Source organism: Poecilia latipinna, unplaced genomic scaffold (assembly GCF_001443285.1).
Source record: "Poecilia latipinna isolate Pla-1442-1.1 unplaced genomic scaffold, P_latipinna-1.0 Scaffold219, whole genome shotgun sequence".
Classification (NCBI taxonomy): domain Eukaryota; kingdom Metazoa; phylum Chordata; class Actinopteri; order Cyprinodontiformes; family Poeciliidae; genus Poecilia; species Poecilia latipinna.
The window spans coordinates 63,559-72,160 of record NW_015112835.1 but is presented as its reverse complement, the minus strand read 5'-3'; the positions used below and the strand labels follow the sequence as shown (position 1 = coordinate 72,160).

Sequence of the window (8,602 nt, the reverse complement as noted above, 5' to 3'; positions counted from 1 at the left end):
AAAGTCTGCATTGATATGACATTCAGGAACGATCCGATTCTTCTGGACGGATCTTTACTGATTAAATTTATTTCAGCTCTAAGTATTTAATATCTAGGTGTTTTTATGGGAATGTGGATCTTTCAGATCAATCTGTGAACCGATTTTGATAAACTTAATTTTATTGTGTCATGTAGCGCAGGGCGCTGGTCTTGGTCTCGGGTTCGGTGGTCTTGACTACAACTCTGCTACGTGGCTCCTTGGTTCCATGTCCTCCACTGCCCACCCTTTCTGTTGGATTTCTTTCAAAATAAATGCCACTAGTGGCAAAAAAAAAAGAAAGTGAAGTTCATGCTATATTAGGACAGGAGACAAGATGTTTCCATCCCTGAAATTATGATTCATAGAATCACATATCCAAGTATAAACTCTTACAGAGAATAAACACAATAAGAACATGTTTAATCTGTGGCATTGTTCATTAAAATGGCACATTTCTTATGTATTAAAATTAAATATGATCAGTTCACTTAATGATATTAGCGATTAGGTATTATTCAGCAAGTACTTTTGCTTTTAATACTTAAGTATTTTTAAAATCCAGTACTTTTTTACTTTTACTTAAGTAAAATGTTAATGTGGTACTTTTACTTTTACTTGAGTACATTTTTGTCTGTGTATTTGTAATTTTACTTAAGTAAATTTCTTGAGTACTTTCTCCACGCTGGCTACGTCCCACCCAGGCATTTTCCACAGCTGAATGGTTGCTATGGGAGATTAAAGGATTTCTCAAACACATATGAAAGTGTCAGTTTTATATGATACTGCCCCTTTAAACCTTCCAGAAAACCTGGAAAAATTAGATGTTTGGTGTGAGGCAATAAATTTTTAATTTTTTTTTGAAAAACTGACATTTTTGCCTTGACAGAAAACCAGCAAATCATTCCTACATGGAATCCTTCAGCTTTGAGGAGAATAAAGTTTCTCTGACAGGTGATCCAAAGTGCAAACAAAGGACGACAAGGTCTGACTGAAGTTCATGGTGACATGTTTGCATTCAGTGATCATATTGATTCACTATCATGGTGGTCCTATATATGTTTCAGTGTAAAGACGCCAGCAGTGGCAAGGTTTCATTCATTGAATGTCCCAGATCATATTTCACAGTGAACACTGGATGTTTAAAATATGCATGAGGTATCACTGTGAAGGAGATTTTACAGTGATACCTGTTACAAGGTATTTTGGTAAATGTTATACTGAGAGAATAAATTGTCTCAAAGAGCCGCCAATGGCACTTTAAAATAGGCAAAATACATTTTCAAAATGCATCCCAGCCAGCATCGGTGTGTGCAGGAATAAATGCAGGGGATTTTTAACAGTACTGTTCTGTTTACAGAGAAAAAACAGACAAAAAAACCCACATTTAACTTAATGTTTTGTTTGCATGGTTGTTATAGTGTGTTTGAAAAAAAAAAAGGCTTGTAAAGGTTTAAATGAAAGATGTGGTTTGTAACCACAAAGGTTTTTGAACTTTAACTTAAAGCTGCAGTATATAACTTTTATAGAAAATATATATTTTATTATACAAAAACATATTTGTTAAAATGACACAATGTCATGACACAGATAACTCCCATCTGAAGAAATGAACCACATCCAACAAAAACAATCAATCAGAGCCAGGGGGAGGGTCTCAGTGCTGTCAATCAAGTTTGTGTACTCGTGCTCAATGTGCTAATGACGGAGAAGCAAATGAACGTTTTTCCGCCATTGTCTGTAGCCATGCTAATTAGTGTTGGCATCTACTAACACTAACACACTGCTATCAGGAGAGGGGGTTCAGTAGCTCCGCATGGAGGGTGATTGACAGCGTAAGACCCTCCTCCAGGTTCTGATTGGTTATTTCCAATTAGCACTGGGAGAAGGCAGAGGAGCTAGATTTTTTCCACAGATCGTCTGTCTCACACCATACTGTCACAATATAGTGACAGTTCCAACAAATGTGTAAAAAATTTTTTTTTTTTTGTATAACGGCTCCACACTGCGGCTTTAAGTAGCAGTTATGGGTGTCATTTGACAGCCTCTTGTTGTTTTGAAAGTGGAGTGAGTGCGGGTAGAGTGTGGTAAATAAAGCTGTAAAGAAGACAGTTGCAACTTTCCTGCAACTGAGCTCTTCACTCTGGGAGGTATTGATTAACTGTTCCTTAAAGGCTAGTTAGATAAAGACAGTCGCTACTACGGGATGGATATGCAGCTGAGATGTCAACTCAGGACAGGTACAGAAACGTTATGAGTTCAGATGTTAAATGGAATCTATCCATAATAGTAAGCTTGGGTCCTATGGGCCACAGTCAGTATCAATGCACCTGAACTCTCTGTCAAGACTTTTCCCCGAACCAGCGTTCAGACACCGGGAAAAGATTTGTCCTGTCTGTGCCAAGTCATTATTTTAAAACGCATACCATTTTAGATTTCCTCATATTTCTGAGAAGTAATGTAAATTGGCTGACCAAACAGCCTAATGAAACAGCAATGATTGTTTTAAGGCTCTTTAAAAAAGGTCAATGCAATAATAATTGAGGCAAATTAACGCCCGTTAACTAGCTAGGCAGTTCCAAGGAAAAGGTTACTCGCACTTAGGGAAAACGCAAAATGAAAAGGATAATTTAAATAAAATCAGTAATTACCGCATCAGTCCTGAAGATGGATAAACATGAATAAATGATTTTGGTTAGATTACTGAGCATTCTACTTTTCCAGCTTCTCAGTTTTTGCAATTTTGATAAAGTTGAACGTCTGATTTGCAATTATTTTAAGAACCTTTTTTTGTTATTTGATTTCAATGGACAGAGCTTGGTTTGCTTCTTCTGGGCCTTTGTTCAAAGATTGGTGTCCTTAAGCAGACAACATGTAAGTATTACATGTTTACATGGCGATCTATGTTAATTACCACAAATGAGACTCTTGAATAGCTGTAGTGTAGCAGCAGTCAGATCGTACACACATCACTGTGTGTTCTGGTGAAGTTTTAAGAGCCTAATGGTAGGAAAAGGCTATTTATAACAAAGCCAACACTTTCAATGTGGATACAGTGGAGTTTTTTTTTATTTTTTTGTTCAGGGATAAAAAAGCATACAGGAAGAAAACTGAACTAAAAATCTGAAAAACTGCTTCAACTTTAAAAAGAGACAGGTATTATGATAGTTACTTCATCAGAGTTGAGACTGTCAGATGCAATGATGGCTAGCTGAAACCTTTCAGAAAAACTGAATGCATCTCTTTCATAACACCTTTCCAACACCCAGACATATTTCTGTTAAAAACACACATATTGACTTTTGGCCATGCAGAGAAGTCCAATATCTAACATAAAATGTCAAAATGTGTAAAAATATTCCCTTGAAGATGACTGTACTCGACAGCATTAGAGTGGAATTAGTGGACCACGCTAACAATGAGAAATAAACACTAGATAAAGCTGTGCTCTGACATCTTTGAAGAGAAAACGGCATGTAGGAATTTACTGGGTAACGTACGAATTGATTCAACAGCTGACTCCCAGTTCTGCTGTATTATTTAAATTTATTCAGCTTTAAAGAACTGATTTCTTCTTTATCACTCACTAAGGTTACCTTGAGTTGTCTTCTCGGCTGATTTCCGTAAAATCTTAAAATTTGAAAGAGCTGATGCAATTATAGATTCACAACATAAAAACTCAGAACTCAGAAATCATCTACTTGCTGGGTTGTACAGCAGCGTAAAGAAATCTTCACAGAACTGAAGATTTTCCATTTAAGATAATAAACAAGATATTGAAAGAAAAAACAAATTATATTACATGGTTTATGACGCTGGATTTAATTTCACCTGAAACCAGAGGAATGTGTCCTTGAGGTGAACTGGCGCTATTCATCAGGAGAAACCATTTGCTTTTTTTCCTTCTTTTTTTTTTAATTATGCAGATGCACCAGCTTTCGACATTTGACTATTTCACGGACCTGGTACAATTTGTTTAATGAGTACTGCTGTTGGACCTTCATAGTGTCCCCTGGGCGCATGTTGTCACCTGGGTCCCCGCTGAACGCCCTTGGCACTTAATTAATCAATAGATGTGATTGAGTGGCTTCTGTGCGAGAGACATAATGAGCTCCTGATTAAAATTGTTGCAGCCGGACCTGTAGACTCCGTCATGGCTTGCGGGTTTGCTCTCTTGCTAAGCTCTTCAGTGATGTAACCTTTCACAAACCGGACTGAAAGATAAAAGCAATGACCGATTTTTAAATATGTGCGGATCTTGACAAAAGTATAATTGTTAGGTTGTCCAGAATATTTTTATTGGACTGGGTAGACATAGAATGGGGCATATTCTTAGCCAAAATTTGGGTAGATCAGTAGGTATTTGGAGCTTTAATAAGGCAGTATTATTTGTTTTCGAGCCACATAGTGTCATTTTATAGCACAATCAAATAACTATGTTACCTTGAGTTGTTACAAATACCCTGCATAAGTCAAATATAACTTAAAAGAAATGTAATGCCTTGAAATTGTGCCTCTGTCTCTTTAAAAAACTCCTGCTCCTTCTGAATGTCCACCTTCAGGAAGTCATTACAACATGGCTCTATTAACCCTTCAACAACATTTTTACCAGCATTGCACTGAGAAGTAGCTCCTTAATGAGCTCAGCAGATGTGCACAATTCCACCAGGTGTTTGCTAATTGGTGCTGGCTAGTCTGAAGGAGCGGAATGGTTGCCACAGGAGATTTAAGGATTTCTCAAACTTGCATGAAAGAATCAAAACAACGCTCCAGGCATGTTTTTGATGAGGGAATGACACTAGAACATGATGTAAACAACAAAAGAAAAAATCTATTTTACATAACATTACTCCTTTAATAAATACAAAATGCATTAAGTACTGTTGTGATCCAGGGTTCAGCTGTCCGCTGAACCAATTCTGTGACTATTTGGCCAAGTACTTTGGATCACTATCCTGGTAAAAGACCTATTGTCAGAGTACAGCAAACTCATATTCTTAATGTCCAGGTATTTCAGAGTTTCCTCTTTTAGAACGTTTCCCGGGTCAGAAACCTGTCATAAAGACGGGCTCTAATAGTTGCTAGAATCTCCAAACAAAGATATAAATAAAATGGTGGATATGCATATGTCATGGAACACAAATGAGATACATAGGTATAAATGTTTACAGATAATGTTCTCTGTATATAGGCCGACTTTTTTTTAATATTAATTTTGTCTCTATGTCACTTTTATATGATGAAAACATCAAAATGTTTTTGATGTTTTTGTTTTGTTTATTGCTTTTGTGTTACATTTATTCATTAAAGTGTTACAGGGTAAAACTGCGGTAACAGGGTAAAAGATGTAGAAGTTCAGCTTGCAAAAACTTAAATCAATAACATTTTAATATTTAGTGGTCTAACTACAAGGGCAGGGATATATTTTCCTTTCCTGCTCCACTGTGCTAAATACTTTACCAAGACGGTCATACACTTTTTCAAGTCAAATCCTAATATTTCCTCAGTTAATATTTATCGATTTACCATTCCTACAGTGGTTTGTTTTTAAGCCATTACCACCTAACTGATAGTGCTTCCTTCATTTCACTTATAAGCAATTTTAAAAGACCAAACACACATTTTGGAGGTATTTATGCTCAACTTTTGGTCTGAAACGCAGCACCCAGAACCCCCACAGTGTTCTGCCTAATTCATTCATTGCCTTCCAGCTAATTGTCTGATAACAGTGGAGCTGCTGCGGAGGCTCATATTCTAACAGTGATGGTAATTGCTGTGTACTGTATGAATAACTAATCTCAGCTCATGCAAAAATAAAAAAATAAAAAACAGTATCAATTAAATACATTTGTAAATTACACAGAGCCTCAAAATGTCTCGGTTTTGGCTTGACTTCAGCATCGTCAAATAACTAACTGGTAATTAATGTAAGCGTAAACATGTTGAATTTTACGTTAATTAGCACTTGGGTTACTCATTTGTAAACAGAAGCAAGTTATTAACACTGTAGTAGAAGAGAGGGAGGGGGTTAATTTTGGGAGAGGTCTGTAGACACTTTTTCAAATTAAATTACTTCCACTGCTTTTGTTTTGTAGTAGTCTGTGTTCTTTGTGTGTTTAAACATATCAGATTTATATAAAGTTTGCAAATGCAGGAGTCGTGTGTTTTGGGCATGTAGACATAGACAGTAATGTTTGAAAGTAACACTCTAAAAGGTAATACCTATTCTTATTTAAATTGAGTTTGTGTGCCATACTGTTGATTTAACTCAAGCAATGTGAATAACTGTCGTGGTTTGGGCTCGCCTTTGGTCAGTTTCGTTAATGTAACCCTCGTGTGTTGGTCCTCTCCTCCGTTATTGTTCAGACCTGTTTTCTGTTGCTTGATTATCTCCACGTGTATTTAAGTTCACCTGTGCGCCCATTGTTGGCTGGTTCCCCTGCTGTAGTTCAAAATAAGCTGTTTGATTTGCTTCTAGTTCAGCCTGTAAGTTCACTGATGTATCTTCCTGGTATTACTGTTACTGAGGGTAAACATGTAGTTAGCTGTTTTTTTTATTTCATGTGGCCACATTGGCATTTTGTTCAGATGTCAAAGATAGCACTGAGTGAAAAATAAACATGAGTTTTCTGAACTTATCTTTTGGTGTAGTCGTTTCATTTAAGGCAATCGGTTTCATAGATTCTGCTAAGTAAACTGTACTCGTCATACAAGTTGGATTAACCTGATGTAGCCAAGTTCAAATAATTTACTTGCTATTTCTAACTGGAAACAGCTTCACTAAACCAAGTTAATTTAACTTCACACAATGAAGTTCATGCAACAAGGTCTTCAGTAGACTGAACAAGACTGCTAAGTACAAAAAAGTCAACACTAATAGTTATACTTACGTTTTTCAAGGCAATTGGTTTCCAAGCTTTTTTTTTTTTTAAGATAAGCTCAACTTGTCAAATTTTAGAGTGTACCTGCATCATTTACATAAAAAATGATTTCAGTCCAACACCACGTAATTGGAATGAATTGTTTTTATATATAGTTGGTCTAATTAAGTATGTTCCACATGAATGCCCCAAGATGCATAGACAAAATAAATATGCCACTTAATGAATCTCACCATATGTTACCGCTCCCCTCCCCGACACTGAGACGCCGCGTCCTTCTTAACTTCAGCTAAGGCTTCCACAGTCTGCGGTTATATAAGTGAGAACCGTACATGAAGCTACTGAGATTCTCCAGAGTGAAGATTTTCCCAAACCACATCTGCGTAATCTGGCATCTTACCAATAACTCTGCTTCAGTCAATATGAGTCTGTGTGGATCACTGGACTCAGACCATGTGAAGGTCCATCAGCTACAAACACTCCTCTGGTCTAAATGCTAAGGCTTTTTTTCCAGCGTTTGGGTAATTTTCAATCAGTGGTTACATTTCTTTTTCAAAACATATTTTAGACACAATTCCTGATTGTTGAAAGGATGAGAACTGTCATCCTTTTCAAAAGTATTCACACCGCTTGAGCCTGTTTGTGTTTTTTCACGACAACCTATGTATTTTGTTGGAATTTAAAATTGAAAGGGTGACAATGTCCTGTATGATTGGGGGGTAGAGGTGAAAGGATAGGTCTGAACTTTGACTGAGCAATTCTCGGACATCTAAACTCTAGGCTGGTCCAGCAGGTACTATTTCAGAATTGCCCTGCAGTAAATCTACGCTTCCTTTTAATCAAGTCAGGATGGGTCTATGGGCATGACAAAACATATTTATTACACTTTCTACACAAAAATTGTTCTTAGAGAATGAAATGTAATTTGCTCAGTTTTGCCTCATTTGAGCTCCTTTCAGCTGTTTTAAAACTGTCATTGTTATGCAAATAAGCTGTTGCTGACCACACCCCTTTCCCCCAAATCAAAGTTTACACTGATGCGCAATTGTGCAATGATACATCTCTGATGCTGAGTCTGACCCAGAAACAGAAGTGGGGCCTCCTGTGTCACCAACAAGAATGCAGCAAGTGGTTTCTGGACGGTAAGTCAACAACAAAACATTTGTCTTTTTCAGCAGCCATTGTATAGCGCACACAGCATAAAACCAACTGGCCAAATGTGTTTGTCTTCTAACTATGAAGTGGCTTGGGTTGGGTTGCTAAATGAGGGGCAGTGACCGCTGATTGTGATGCCATAATCCACGGGTGTCAAACTCCAGTCAGGACCACTGCCCTCCAACTTTTAGATGTGCCTCTGCTGCACCACATCTGAATGGAATAATTAGGTCATTAGCAAGGCAGCAGATAACTTATCTACACAAGAAGGAGGTAATTAAGCCATTTCATTCCAGTGTTTTGTACCTGTGGCACATCTAAAAACTGCAGGACACTGTCCCTTGAGGACTGGAGTTTGACACCCCTGCCATAATCTGTAGATTTTTGAAATGTCTCGTTTTCTAGACCAGTGTTTTTCAACCACTGTGCTGCGGCACACTAGTGTACCGTGAGTGATCGTCAGGTGTGCCGTGGAAATTATCCAATTTCACCTTCCGTATTTTACAGACTATAAGCTGCTACTTTTTTCCTACACTTTGAACCATGCG

The 8,602-nt window shown here is 37.4% G+C and overlaps 1 long non-coding RNA gene across 1 annotated transcript in view; it reads right to left on the bottom strand.

Moving 5' to 3' along the window:
- Positions 1 to 8,602, bottom strand: part of LOC106947048 (uncharacterized) — a 107,110-nt gene that overhangs the window by 82,782 nt on the left and 15,726 nt on the right. The window lies entirely within an intron of this gene.